Source organism: Ambystoma mexicanum, chromosome 2q (genome assembly GCF_040938575.1).
Source record: "Ambystoma mexicanum isolate Mex_15411 chromosome 2q, UKY_AmexF1_1, whole genome shotgun sequence".
Classification (NCBI taxonomy): Eukaryota; Metazoa; Chordata; class Amphibia; order Caudata; family Ambystomatidae; genus Ambystoma; species Ambystoma mexicanum.
Genome location: NC_090924.1, coordinates 957,861,537 through 957,877,485, shown reverse-complemented (window position 1 = coordinate 957,877,485; position 15,949 = coordinate 957,861,537).

The window sequence follows — 15,949 nt, the reverse complement described above, 5'->3', positions numbered from 1 at the left end:
GACAAAGTCCTCAGTACCTTTGTTTCTATGCTACCCTCATATATTAGGGACACCGCAGACTTTCTATGCAAAATCGATTTATTACCCTGGGAGCCAACATATTTTCTGGCTACCATGGATGTGGTGTCTCTTTATACTACAATACAACATGAAGATGGTATAAGGGCGTGTGAAATCTTCCTGAAAACCAGATCTCTCAACTATCTGGAACATACCACTATGATCCTTGAAATGTAGAGGCTTTGCTTGGAGAACAATTTCTTTCTTTTCAACAATAAGCTTTTCCATCAAACCCAGGGCAGTGCCATGGGGGCAACTTTTTTTCCCATTGTACGCTAACCTACCTAGATATGGACAGAATCCAATGAAATCTTCACTGACAGTCATTCTATGGTTACGTTATATCGATGATTTATTTATCATTTGGAATGGAACAGCACAATCATGGCAAGAATTTGTGAAATTTCTTAACATCAATAATTTAAATCTACAATTCACTGAACAACACAGTGCACATGATATTGGGCCTCATTACAAGTGCTCCGGTCCAGAATTAACGCTGCCAGTATAACCATACCAGCACCGTTTCCGCGTCCGCCTAATCATGACCTGGAAACAGCACCACCTCCAACCGCCACTGCGGAGTTAAAGCTCCTGTAAACTCCGCCTGCACGGAAACTCTTCCATTGCCGGCAATACGAAACACCGCGAGCATCACAACTAGCGCGGACATGGAAACACCGACAACAAAATGGCGGTAGAACCGTGATCACAGTGGCGGTACCGCCCGACATAGCGAACATGACGTTAAACTGTGCCTGGTGTCCTGAATCAGGCCACAGGTGCACCAATCAGCCCAGCTGGACCCAGCAGGCCACTGGGTGCGTACAAAAGGGCCACACCCAGCACAACTCAAAACAGAACCATGCAGGCAGCAGCTCTAGTAGCATTGGGACTGGGCCTACTCAACCAACAGGCAGCACTGCACATGATGGCAGCAATGTTTCAGAGGAGGAGGAGGAGGTGTAGGAGGCGCAGGCGGCAACCAGCTAACCCTGTACCCATGGCAAACCCCATTGTCCAGCCAGCAGAACCCCGCAGGCAGCCTGCAATACCACGCATCAGGGCCTCACCCAGGAACCTCACCCCAGAACAGATCCACACATTATACCGGCTGGACCGTCCAACAATCCTGTACATCACTGGCCTGATAGAGGACAACATCAGCAACCACATAGACACCCCCACCGCCACCCCCCCCTCCTGAAGGTTGTGTCTGTACTGCACTTTCTTGGCACCGTTACCTATCAACACACAGTCGGTGAGCTGCACGGCCTATCACAACCCTGTTTCTCAATAATCCTGGTTCAGGTACTGGATGCCCTGTTGCGCCATGTGTCTGAACAGCTTTCCCTACCCCGTACCCTCCCCCAGGTGATTGCCACCAAGTTGGCCTTCCATGCCATAGCAGGCAGGCATGCCAAATTGCATAGGTGCACTCGACTGCACCCACATTGAGCTGACAGTACCACGTGCAATTGAAATGGTGTTCCGCAATAGGAAACAGTACCACTCACTGAATGTACAGATGGTATGTGATGTGACGCTAGTGATTACACATTGCTGCGCACGTTTCCCGGGCTCAACCCATGACTCAATGGTACCGCGGAATTCAACATTGCCACGGTACATGGACCGCTATGCTGGACAAAGCACATGGCTATTGGGTGAGTACAGCTGCCAATGCTCCGGACCTGTGTAAGTGGGGTGTGTGTGTGTGACCAGGGCAATGAGCTACGTGAGTGGGCTGCTGCGACTGCACATACATCGCCCCCCGCCCATCCACTGAATAGACAGCAGAATCCAAACTTCACAAAGCAACACATGACAGGTAGCCACAGTGTGGCCGTACACACCCTGCCACCTGACACACACAGCCTGAACTCTCGCTGGCACACACACCTGGAGCCACAGCAAACCCCCACCCATAATATGCAACACAGCACTCACAATTCACATGATGGCTGTACATGACACGTCCTGCATCTACTATATCATCACTGTGGAGTGACCCTGCCATGTGTGCACATCACTGCACAATGCCATACCCACAAGCCACATGCACACCAATGCATTGGTCAATGTCCAGCTGCCAACCCCCACTATGATGGCCATAGAAGATTAACACCCATCAGTGAAAACACTGCATGACATATACGCATGAATGAACAATGACACATGATTGCACTGCATCTGATGAAGACATGATACTACCAACACTGACATGTCTCCCACATCTACATCCCATGTAGGAGATTCCGGATATGCACTCACGCCATGGCTGATGACGCCTGTACAGAGGCCAAGGTATAGGCATGAGGATACGTGCAACAGGGCACATGTCCGCACACGTGGCATGATAGAGAGGACATTTGGACTACTGAAGGCCCGGTTCCGCTGTTTAAGCAGATCTGGCGGATCACTGCTGTACAGCCCAGTGAAGACGGGAAAATTACGCTAGTTTTTGTCATGCTGCACAATCTGTGCCAGCGCAGGAACATTCCAATGCCCCCAGACGGAGATGATGAAGATGGGGATGGTGACGGAGACGGAGATGGGGACAGGGATGGGATGGGGATGTGATGGCAAAACCACCTCCTGAGGGTCCAATAGATGGACAACGAGCACAGGATGCACTGATTCGCATTTACTTTTGAGAGACAGCACATCCACAGCATTTCAGGGATATGGTGATGCCACTAAATGAATAAAGGGTATTTCCGTGACCAGATTGTAATTGTCCCTACGGGTCGGCCATGTGTTTTCGGGCATGGATCTGTCGATCGTGGAGAAATTTCCTGTGGACCTTGCCCGACTTTTCGTCCACTAAACAAATGATAAATCAGGCTGCTGTGCGCCGACATTATGTGATAATCCTATCACTTGCCCCATCGCCCTGGCTGACCTGCTTTTGCGGCACTAAATCATATCCCCCGCCCCTGAGCCTGACATCAACAAAGCATTCATATTCCCCGCCTTTCTCTGTGACGTTACTGGGCTGCGTAGCCAAACGCACCCAGTCGACTTCTACGCGACTTCACAAAGAACCCATAAAACAACACAGACCATCTCACAACACAGCGCGCAAGAATTCGGAATATGAAACTGTGGTTTAAAAGCAAACAGCAAGATTGTACAATTGGTAAAGTACATTTATCTGACGTCAAATGTTTAGAGAATATTAGAGAATATTCAGTGATTCGCATTTGTCTTTGCTCTCGATCCGCAAAAGTTCATCTTGAGTCACGCGCTGTTCCTTTGCGGTACACAGGGTGTTGGTTTACCCAAACGTACCCACCCCCCTACACCCATGGTGTCCCCAAATGTCATGTTGACTGGCATCCCCACATGCCACTATTTGCGGGTGCGCTTATGCAGTGCTGTGTCCTTGCTGGCGGCTCCAGTCACCCGATTAGAACGCCTCTGTGTCCTGGCAGTGGCAGAGCTGGATGGGGTGGTGCTGGCTGAGGTGACTGTCGGTGTGAATGTGGGCAAGCACCTTTGAAACGCCTGCTGGGCTACCAACATAGACTCAGTAATGCTGGATTGCACACTGTTCCCTTCCCTGACATGGCGTGCCAGGGTGACAATGGTGGCCGCAAATCGTCCAATCGACCTGGAGAGCCACCGCACCGACGTAGCATTGCTCTCACGCTGCAGCCTGGCCTCCTCCAGCTGACTTTCCACCAGCTGCGTCAGGGTGGCCTGTTGTTGCTCAAAGTGCTGCAAGCGTGTACTGAGCTCAGCCATGGAGGGAGTTGGGGAGCGCATGGGGCTGTGCAGTTCTTGGGGGCTGAACTGTAGGCCATGGATGGGTGACACCTCATCCAGGTTGTCCCCCTCACCCTGTTGTACTGCTTCGGCCTGCATGGCCGGGCCACTTCCATCACTTAATGCAGCCTCCTCAGCTGTGCAGATGGGCTGCAAATCATCATCCGGGGCTAGGGTGGGTGCCTGCACGGGGATGGTGGCGTATGCTGGTGTGCCTGATGTAGCCGGTGTGCCTGATGTCGCCGGTGTGCCTGATGTAGCCGGTGTGCCTGATGTAGCCGGTGTGCCTGATGCAGCCGGTCCTTGTGTGCTGGAGCAGCTAGCATCATCCTCCTGTGCAGAAGTGCTGAGTTCGGCGTGTGCAGGTGGCCGCTGCGTTGCCTCTTGGCTGTCGCTGTCACTTGTCTCGACTGTGGGGATACAGAGGGCATGCTGTTAGTTGTGTGATGTTACTAGATGTGTCCATCACATGCATCCAACACGATAATCCATGACCACTTGCATGTACACACTTGTGACTATTGATGCACTCAGGTGTGTGTGTGTCTGCTTTCAGTCAGGCACGCACTGAGTGCATTTCCAGGGTTCATGCTTTGGGGATGTGTTACTTGTCATCTGGCCAGTCAGTGGGTTCATTGGGTCACTCCTGCCCTGTTGGGGGGGGGCATTGTGATTTGGTCCATTGGGTCACTCCTGCCCTGTTGGGGGAGGGGCATTGTGAGTGGGTCCATTGGGTCACTCCCATTCACACTTATGGCTTTGTACTATGTGCACTTACCAGCATGTACAGGTGGGCTCACTCCTGCCTCTGCCTCTCCTATGCCGTGGATGCCTTCAAGGTGCATGACAATGCTGCAGCGCTCCTCCCAACTGCAACTTGAGAGGGGATGCAGGGCCTCCACCAGTGCCAGTGCTGTGTTGGCGGTGTGCAGTCATGAGGTTGCGCACCCGGAGCCTGAGGTCATCCTACCTCTTATGGCAGTCCTTCACAGAGCGTGTGGTCACACCGACTGCTGTGCACTTGCGTGCTGCCTCCACCCACACCTCCTTGCGCCGTTGCTGAGTAGCGCGCCGCTGGTCTGCACTAAAGAGCATTTCCTCATGCTCAACAATGTGGTCCACCAGAACTGTGAGCTTTCGCTGTCTGCGTGCTGGTATCCTGTATGCCATTCGATGAGTTGTCAGTCTCAGGGAGGTAATCTGACCTGTGGTGTCTGAGGATGGCAGTGGATTGTGCTTTGTATAATGGCCGCCTCTCTGTTTCCGTTTTTTTCCCGCGGTCATGCTGTTTCCGCTTCCGGTGTTTCCGTGTCGGCGGGGGCGGACACAGGTTTAGCACCGTTTTCTGTGGCGTAAAGTCCATGTGCATGGGTGTTTACATGACGGCGGTGACTCCGTTTCCGCCTCGGTGTGTTGCGCTCGACCCAAGTGCCGTAATCGGCCCTTATTTCCGCAACCTGCCAGTCGCAGAAGTGGAGTAACCGTCATCACGGAATCACCGGATTCCGGCACAGCCGATTCATAATGAGGCCCATTGTCTTTCTTGACGTAAAAGTCAAAGTCGTGGAACATAAATTGCAAACAGTGCTCATCCAAAAAGTCTTCTATGGTCTATCCCATACAGTGAATTTATTCGCCTAAGAAGAAATTGTAGTCACATAGCTGACTTTGATACAGCGTGCCAAGTCACAGCCCAAAACTTTTAAAACCAAAGATACCCAAAATCAATCATTGAGAGATCATACTTAAAAGTTTGGGACATGAAAAGACAGGACTTGCTGATGACATCCAAATCCGCACTTGAGGACAGTACTGAAGATAGTACCATCAGACTCATTCTTACTTTTGGAAGCCACTCATCAACAATACGGAACATTATCAATAAATACTGGAAAGTTCTGACAGTTGATAATGATCTGGGCAAAGTATTACATGAACACCCAGATATAACCTTCCGTAAATTTACTTCAATTAGAGCTCTGGTAGTACAAAGTTATATGGTCTCAGATAACATTTGCAAGGGGAGCGATTGGTTTTCCGTGGGCAGAGGTGGCTTTTTTAAGTGTTGTAAATGTAAAGTCTGTAAATATGCTTTTAATTGTAACAGCTACACTCACCCCATTCTCAAAACACCCATGCAAATCAAGGGTAAAATAAGCTGCGAATCTGAGCTAGTTGTATATGTCCTCACATGCGCATGCCTTAAATGGTATGTGGGCAGCACGAAGTGCAAGCTAAAAGTCAGAATTTTACAACATATTAGAGCTATCATCAACAAGGATCATGCATATCCCATGGCGAAGAACTTTTCAGAGTTCCATGAGGGTAATCCCAAGACTCTCACATTCTTTGGCATCTAAAAGGTTGATATCGGCCCCCGAGGAGGTGACAGTGAAAAACTATTGAGACAAGAAGAGACAAAATACATAATTGACTTTGAAAGTAAATACCCCAATGGACACAATATAGACGAGGAATTATGCACGTTTTTGGGTGTATAGATTATTATTTTGTCACTCTAGGTCATGTTCATGTCCATATCATGGTTCCATTTGGGGTTTTTCTTGATCGCCAATGTGTAGCCCAGGTAGAAAAACAAAAAAAACTATATGCAATTTGGCTTTTATGACCGTTTGATCGATTTATATGTTTCCTTGATTCTCTGTTTTCTATTCTATTTCACTCTCCAATTTTATAGACAATATTTACGCACAGGGTTTTTGTTCTATTTATACTTTTTCTTTTTTCTCCTTTTTTTTTACACACTTTATTTTTTGACTTATATGTATATTGGAACAGGAAATTCTCGGTCTGGTATTTTACTTACGCATTTTGAAAATCCATTAGAGCAAATAATTATTATGGATTTATCAGGACACATAATGTCGGGTCCTGTTACCCATTTTTTTAGAACTTAGAAGTAATTGTTACATGCACTTATCATAATTGATCAAGGCTTTTGCACTTTACTATTTATCATCCTTATATACTCTTGAGTAACAGGAAACATCCTTTTTTTTCTCTTCTTCTTATATGCAGTACTCACTTATAAATGGCATGAGTATTTGTCTATATGCAGTTTTAAGAAGAATTTGGTTACTATAAATGATGCAGGCACTAGCACTTTACTATACATTTACCATCAGTATCTATTTATGAGCAGTGTAACATATTCTAATATTTTCTCTCTCATTGCACTATGCATTTATATCTTGTATGGGTATGCATTATCAAGCGGCGTAAAGCTGAGTTTATTGTTAAAAACTTAGTAACATCAAGAACCCACTATGGGTGCAAACAATTGTATTTAAGCAACAGTATTTATTGACTAGGTTTTGCTTATAACGATGCTGCTAAATACTTGGTTCTATTGCTATTTTGTTATTTATATGTACCTGTTCCAATATGGCCGACAGCATTTCCAACAGCCAGTAAGTCACCTCTTCACTGTTTGTCATTTGATTCTTATGTGTTTAAGTTTTGGCTCCAACCATCTGGAGGAGTTACTGTGAGCAAGCCACAGGAGTGTGGCGGAACGCGTCAGCAAGACTCCTTTTTCCTTGGGAAGCCCCTTTTTTGGTTTTAAAACCGCTTCTCCTGAATAACATCTTTTACATTTTTCTACGCAATTGTGCAGAAGCAGTTTTCTTTTTCCGAAATTCCAAATCTTTACAAGCGGCAACTGAAGCCACGGATTGGCATCATTACAGCAGAAGGGAGTGCAACTCCATTCAAGAAAGGCTTCATCGCCCTACTTCAAGAACATATATATATATATATATATATATATATTTATACACACACAAACACATATACTACAAGGCACCAATAGTCCCTCGGCCGATCGGCCGCACTCTAATCTACCCTTTCTCCCTAACAGGTGGTCTCCTACTCCGTCACCTTGGGTTCCCGCTACCTGATTGGCAGAGCATTTATATCCCCATGGGCCTATTCACATTCTGTGCACCTAGTCATAAACATGAGCTCAGTGGATACCTCTGGGGTCAAATTGGCCCTCTTGAAGTGCTTCTCTTGATACCAGACATGCGGGTTCCCCCACCATGCCTACCCATTGTGGGACTAAATTTGTTGCCATCAACTCTTGCTCCTCGTATCAAAAATTACGGGATGCTTCACTCCTGGCTCCCCCCTTATCAGCTGCCCCTCCCCAGAGCTTCTCCTGGGCCTCTCAGAGACCACACTAATCAACCAACATCTGATAGATTGAGGTGTTTTGCTTATGCGCATCCGACCATCAGGGTCGGACTGGGACTAGAAATAGGCCCGGACACACAAAAAAAAGTGGCCCACCCCTCGCCTCAGAAAAGTGGCCCACCCCTCGCCTCAGAAAAGTGGCCCACCCCTCACCTCAAAAAAGTGGCCCTCAAACCATCATCCGTGAATCGCGTCAATTCACAACTTAACAGAAAATGCTACTTATGGAGGGTTCATGTGTCTGTTGCATGTTATGTTTTATGTAAAACGCCTGGGAAAGTGATAACCGGTCCGATAGCACAGCGAGTAAAGCACTATAAAAAAAAAAATTAGAATTAGAGCACTTGCTTTGACATTTGTGCAGAGCCTGCTGATGCAGGTTCAAATCCCGGCAGGATCAAACTCAGCCTTTCATCCTTCCGAGGTCGATAAATGAGCACCACACAGACTCGGACTGTCCTACAGGACAATAGGGCAATGCCAAAACCAAACAGGAAAAATAATGGTGTCTCAGACAGTGAGTGGTGTGTGTGAGCCGTGTGTGCCCACTTTTTGGGGAGTCAAAGGGGCATGGGTTACTTCTTAGTTTTCCATTGTTATGGATAAATGTTCTTTAAATTGCACAATTTGCATCACATTAACAGAAAACTTCGGGGGCGAGGAGGAGGCAGGGGGCTCGCCCACATCCCGAGACTGGGGTGCCTCTGAGCCAGAGGAAGGTAAGCCTCGAAAAGGGGCGGGGAGCTCACTGTATAACTGTTGTACATCTTCCAACTTTTTGATTCTGCGAAAACAGCAGGATTTGAGGGTTCGAATTCTTAGGGTGTCCAATTTGAATGGTTAGTTTTGGTTATTAGGTGGTGCGAAAACGCCAACAATAAGCTGAAACTATTGCATTGGATAATAGCTAGGAGGGAGATGGGACATGAGGAGGGACACAAAGCTTGTAGGTGTCGTTCAGTCATTTGTTCACCCATTGACTGTGCATGCCAAGCACTGCATTGCCACTCTAATCTCTATGGCCATTCCCACCCACTTCCTGACACTCCTTGTCGGGATATAAACCAAATGGGATCTTGTTGAGCTAGTCGTATCTACCAGTAGCATTAAACAGTGTGCTTTAAGTACCTGCCAGCTTTGTTTCAAAGCATCCTTCCGAGAGTTAATGTTGTAAATGGGGCTTTAAATGGCTACTGGTGTGATAAAAATACCTTGACCAAGTGTAACTTCAGCTGCCAGTGTACTTGTCTCTTAACTGAAATCCTGTTCAAAGAAAGCATTGGGCAGACACTTGCATCAATTTTTAAGCTGCTACCATGGCAGTGCCTGTCGAATACCTATCACTTGCCCACACAAAAGCTAAAACTACCATAATGTCCGCTTCAAAATGGTGAAAGCACCTGGGCATATGCCTTCCTATTTAGTACCGATAAACAATCCAAATGATTGTTTTTGTTACCGAGGATGGCAGTGATTGCATAGAAAGTTAACATAAAGATGCACTGAAAGTATCGGGCTATTCAAAGCCTGATAAACGGCAGTGCACCAGCAGTCTTTGGTTCATGCACTAATGAATCACTGTATAGGAGTCGTGTGATTGCTGCCCAGTTGTCGTTCTTTCGTGCAAGCGAGGGGACGGGTTATTTATCAGTGTGAGTTGTGACCAATCACGGCTGTCAAGCCGGTAAAGTAAGCTCGCACTACAGAACTGGCAAACCATAGATAAACTCTAGCGGTGAGCTGTTTGGCCTCATTCACTGCGTATACATGGTATCATATTCCATTAACGGTCTATAACTAGTGTTTGGCACCAAGTCTAAACACTATATACGGTTGTAGTGAATAAACCATCTGAATACACGATCGAAGTATGGCTGTATTGAATATATGTATATAAGAGTGAGGACATTTTAAAAATGCGGGCTGTGAATGCAAATGCAAAACTTTCAAAAAGAAAGCGGATTCCTGTATGTTTGAATAACATATCATGCAATGCAATTAACATACCACATTGATAAAATATCCTGCTAGTTTAATATCGCTATGTGGTGATTTGAACTGCGCAGCCCTGTAAGAAAAACACTGGGAATAGGGAACAACGAAAAATGGCATGTGCCACTGTAGAAGAGACAGGGGCGGTAAGATAGGAATAGTGAAATGTCTGCCATTTGATGCAGAAATGGTGTCCTTGGAGAAACAATCTGCCCTCCACATGTACACCTCATGACGTCGTGATTACACCACCTTAATATGGCATTCCATGTATGGTTACTATTATCACACAATTGGTACAACTGTACATGGCAAACACAAGAGGTGATGACTCCAGCCCATCGTTCTTCACATGCCAAGCCATTACAGAAGGGGAAAGACCTATATGCAAATCAGGCTTGGTGCCACCCCAAAGGGGGCAGTGCAGCCCAAACTACTAAGTCAGAGATACCCTCTGCACTAGACCACAAGCACCCCCAGACATGTTTCGGCCTACAGTATAGAGCAATGTGTAAATGGCAACCAACATTACAATAAAATACGGGCCGAGTTGATCATACAATACAAATAGTAAATCGCGTTTTCGGCTTCCACTACTGGTGTTGAGAAAACACGGTATAGAACACGGGCAAAAGACAATAAGGGGCCAATTCCGAGGTGCATGCAATAAAAGAAAAGTGCTGTTCCATGGAGGAGCAACACTTTTCCTAAAAGCACCATATACTGTTAAACTAAAAATGTGGCGGCCAAACATCAAAGCCTCAGCTTTTGTATGTGTCTGATTTAAGACCCAACAGCCGCCCGAGTGACCATCATTAATTCAGGTCAGATAGGGCAAGAGCATCCTCTGTTGCAGATCCCTTCGGTTGCACGTTAGAAAAAGGAGTTAAAATGTCACCTGTGGGGTGCATTAACATTTCTTTAAAAGCTAGGCTTTTCCTTGGATGGCAACATCATGCGTCTAGTTTACTCAAGGGAGGCTCGAGCCTTTAATATACTGGTGCACGTTGCTTCCACAACGAAAGATTGGACGAGCTTTTGGAGCTGGAAAGCACACGAGCGCCCCTTCAATCTTTGTACCCACCCCGAGAATGTCGGGTTTCCACTCCAGTTTTCGCTGCAGCAGCTCGTTTCCGAAGATGGTGAACATTTAGAAAAGTGTCCTAATGCAGAACCGCCCTTTTCTAAATAGCACCATATTCTGCAGCAACACTAAAGAGGCAGGATGACATGGAATCGGCCACTTTAGTACCTTGCTCCATATCGTCTCAACGGTACCAGTGATCACAACATAATTCAGAGCTGTTAGTGTCAGCAGATTTTGAACGCTCAGCACCAAATCTGCACCCTTAAAAACGGGACTAAATGATGGCCCCCTCGTCGAGCCGGTGTCATTAATGCGGATAATCAGCTTCCAGAGCCCCACCGTGGTGCACCGACCGTGCATCTTACCTGAGCGCAGCCTGGCTCGGACGGTGGCTCCTCCTGCTGAACTTCGTCTGCGCCGCGGTCTCGCTGTCTCTCTGTCTCTCGTACTCGTCTCTCGTAGTGGGATGATCTGATCATGGAGGAGAGGCCCGCGAACGCCCAATTTATTCTCTAGCTCCGCGGCCCGGCGACACAGAGTCTGGGACAGCGCCGCAGCCTGAGCCACATCCATATTCCAGAGCCCCCGGCCCAGCCCCCCAGGCACAACAGTTGTTTCAACTTTGCACAAAGGGCAACACCTTCCTGAAAAGTTGAAAGCAACTTGTTGGGGGCGGGGCCCGGGCGGGCGTGGAGGCCGGCCCCAGACTGTGTGCTGTGCCCCCTGGGGCCCAAGTCCAGCCCCCCGGCCCAGCCCTGGCGGCAGGAGGAGGCCGCAGGCGGCGCAGGCCTGCTAATTTCATTAGCAGAGCGACGGCGACTCGGCGAGCGGGGGGGGCGGCCCCCCAGGCCCAAGGCGAGTGAGCACTAGTGAGCACCATCTACGCCCATGGCTGCACGGTGCATCTGCATGATGCATAAATTATAATGCATCATGGCATCATGCAAATGTGCTGCTTTATCAAATCATCAAAGCAAGGTAACAACAACGTGTGTGTTGTTACCTTGCTTTGATGATGCGTGACAGCCAGCCCTCCTGACCCCTGCCCGCCCTCTGCTGCAGTCGGTGTCAGTTTCCTGCGCCTGCGAGCGAGGCAGCAGCAGCCAGCCTGGCCCAGGCCCTGCTGAGTCGATGCAAAGTTAACATGTAAAAAAAAAAACACGGCCCGGGCCCGGCAGCTTGGGCCACGGGCGGCCCGTGCGCGTGCCGGCCCCAGCCCAGTGAGTCCCCGTGTGGTGGTGTGGCGCACACTGTCTACTGCTGGCACACTCTCACGCAAGCAGCGCAGCGCCATGGCACTGTCTGCCGCTGTGCAGTGCCTGGCAGTGCAACAAACAGTAAATTAAAAAAAAAAACAGTAAATTAAAAAAAAAAAACGGCCCAGGGGGTGGCTTCACGAAAAACCGGCCCCCAGGTTCTCAAAGTACACCGGCCAGTGGCCGATCGGCCGATGCGGCCAGTCAAACCCTGCCGACCATTCAAATGGGATGGCTGTATTTCTGGGTGCCAACACTAATGCTTTTAATCTAGGCCAGGCTTTGTGGGAGCTCCAGACCTTACCCCGTCTCTCATGAGCTTGTCCTTCAGGACGGGTGTAGCCATGCCAGTGCTCAGACATATACATTCCTTTCTAATTTTGCAGGCCCATAACTCGATACAATGTAACTTTATAAGGCCTCTTTAGTCAGTCTCACTGCTGGGGCTTAGGACAAACATCGAGCTTTTGAACCTTTTTCTACATCAGAGAACCCTGTAATCAAAGGGAAACTACCAATCAACCAAGTGCCATTGTGACATAGGTGCAATACCCACACTGTCTAAACGAAGAAACAAGATGGATAGGCACCATTTCACAAGAGCCCAGTTATAGGCAGCTGAGTCACACTCACGAATGCACACCTATATAGCGCAGTGATCCTCACATTTCTAGTGCCTCACCTTCCTCTGCTGTAGTAGGTATGTTTCACAGTGATTTCGTGAGGTTAGATAAAACGGGGAACTCGTCCTTCACCATGCTATTTAGAGGGCGTAAGCCCTGAATCATCCTCCAACTTGATCCCTTTGATTTCTTGACATGGTAGATAGCCATGTTGCGTGGGGAGTTTGATGTTGCAATGATGCCTTGGGGTAGCAGGGCAGTGATTGTGTTGTGTATTTCCTCCTCTGCCTCCTTGTACAATGGCTACTGTTTAACTCAGGGCAATACTGCACCTTGTTTGAGTGTAATGCATATTGGTTTGACACTTCATAAGAGTCCTACGTCATGGGGTTACTTGTCCATAAAATGTCAGGCACTTGCGCCAAATCACTTTAGGCAAAGGGTGGGACCTGTCCTACTAGTAGTATGGGACTGTCAGTATTGCAACATTATTTTACATGGGAAACAAACTGGCAGTTTTATTTCCCCATCATTGTCCATGGCCCTGGAAAAAAGTGCTGCTTTTCAGGACCGGCGAACGTGAAGTCTGCAGGTAGGGGCAGTAAACTCCCGGCAGGCCTTACCTGGTGGAATTTCAAGCCCCTGCCAGCAGATCTTTGACTGAAGCACTGGCACCGTTACTAACAGTGCCAGTGCTTCAGTTCCTCTGCCGCCCAGAATATTCCAGTGTTAGATATCAGGCAGTGGAAACAGTAAGCAGAGGTTGCCAGTAGCACTGGCAGCCTACCAACAAACTCCTAATGAGGGCTCATATCTTCAAGCAACTTGCTGTCTGTTACTCCCCTAAGTGGCTGGGCTGGGTTGATGCACAAAACCGTGTGCCATTCTCCTCTATCAGTAGCTGTCCCGATCAATACAATCTTGTCTTTTGACACCACCACCCCTTCTATCTTGAGCATAATGTGGGTCCCTGCAACATGCTCCTGGGGCTGTGCTGGTCTAAACAAATTTTCAGAAAGCGCGATCTATGACTGGTTGGCCACATTTGGCACTGCATTTATAGCTCCACACATAAACAGATCTGGTTGCATTGGTATTGCCCTAGTTGCTGCTTCATTCCCTAATATGTGCACAATTAGCATTGCTCTCACATAGCATATGCCTGGAGTGGAACACACAACCCCTGCCTGTGTGAATGAGATGGTATTGTTGAACTTACTCAGAACTTTCTGCCAACACATTTACAGGGGATGCAGTAAAAAACAACAATGGGGCTCGTACTACCCTGTTACCTACCTTTATAGGTAGTTCTTCTGTGAATAGAACTGATTGCATTGCTCCAGAGAACCCCTGTGTAAAGGGGGACCCTCTGCATTTTATCAGCTTTGGCATATGTGGACTCTGACACTGGAGACTGTACAAAATAGGAACGGACCCCCAGGTACACATTCACAGCCATCTTTGATACAGGTTCAAAAGACAGACTGGAAGGCACACAGAGCTGCTACAATCAGCTTGCTTTTATAGGCTTTTTCCAATGACATAATGCTTTAATTTAAGCCCTCCTTGTCTTTGATTGGTTGGCTTATATGTCACTCACAAAGCCCTCATTAGCTCATTTTGGCAAGCACTGGCTGACTGACACATGAGACCCATCTAAACATAGTTACACATCCTTTAACACCTGCCAAGAAACAGCCCTTATCTACTTCTCAAGGTCCTGCCAAATTTACTTGGCAGCTCATACCGTGAAAAACTCCATGAGCTCATTTTATTTGTTGACAAGTAGGCAAGTGTTCTGTCTAATTGGTAGCCTTCCCATGCCTGTATCTAATTTACTATCAATCATGTCTGCTTTCTTTGCCAATATTTATAAATCTACTATCCCAGAAGTTCTACTCTACAGTGAACTGCTTCCCAAGAATATCTGCTATCTGCATGAGTAAGGGCTTTGCACACCTGGCCACCAATACACCATTTTGTATTTGGTATCCATTTTAGAATCTATCTCAGCCTGTACAGCCTTGCTACTAAATGGTAAATCGTTATTTCCTTTTGAGCATAACTCATTTTCTATCCAGTTTTTATATATTCATTTTGTGTGTGTAATACCTGAGACACCTGTCACTTCCTGAGTCATTCTGACCCCAACATTATGTGTCACCTCCCATGCACTCTTTATCTTCAAAAAACACAATAATCCCGATGTGTGCAATACTGGAACCATTGATCAACCTATTATGTTATCTGCGCTCAGTTTGAGGGGACAGGGGGTCTGGTACACCTCGACACCTGCGTGTTCATTACCTCACCTGACATGGTTTTGTTGCACTTTTGTCTACCATAAAGCTAATGGCTTGCTTTCTATCTCCATTCCCACCAATGGTTCCTCTTCTGGGTTGGCAGTGACTGACAGGACTGGGCATGCTAAGGTTCTCTCTGGGCTGTCCTAATATGGTTAAGTATTTGTCCCTGGAAAAAAGGGATTCCCTCCAACCACACCGGCCCCCTGGTTATTTTTTTACTGTACCATGAGGCACTGCTTTGTTCTTGGGTACTTGAGTGGGCTGCAACTGTGCTGAGTGCATCGCATATGCCGGTGCTCGATTGGGCACCAGTGCTTGCAGCTTTGTGAACTGTGGTTGGGGAGCAGGTGGAGCCATTGGTGACAGGGCACCGTACAAAGTAGTTGTGGGTGCTTAGGCATAAGGCTCTGGATATGAGGAGCAGTCGCCTGGAGCATACATTGGCATTGGCTGGTGTGTGCAGCCACTTATCTACCCCTACACTTGCACGAGAAGTGACCCTATCTCCTGCATGTCCAACATTGCCACATGGCCCCCCCTTGGGCCCATCCCTCCAAAACAGCCTCTTCCTCCCTGGAATAGGGAAAAGACTACTATTCGCCTAGGGTACTCTCCCAGGGACCCTCCTTTATACTGTTC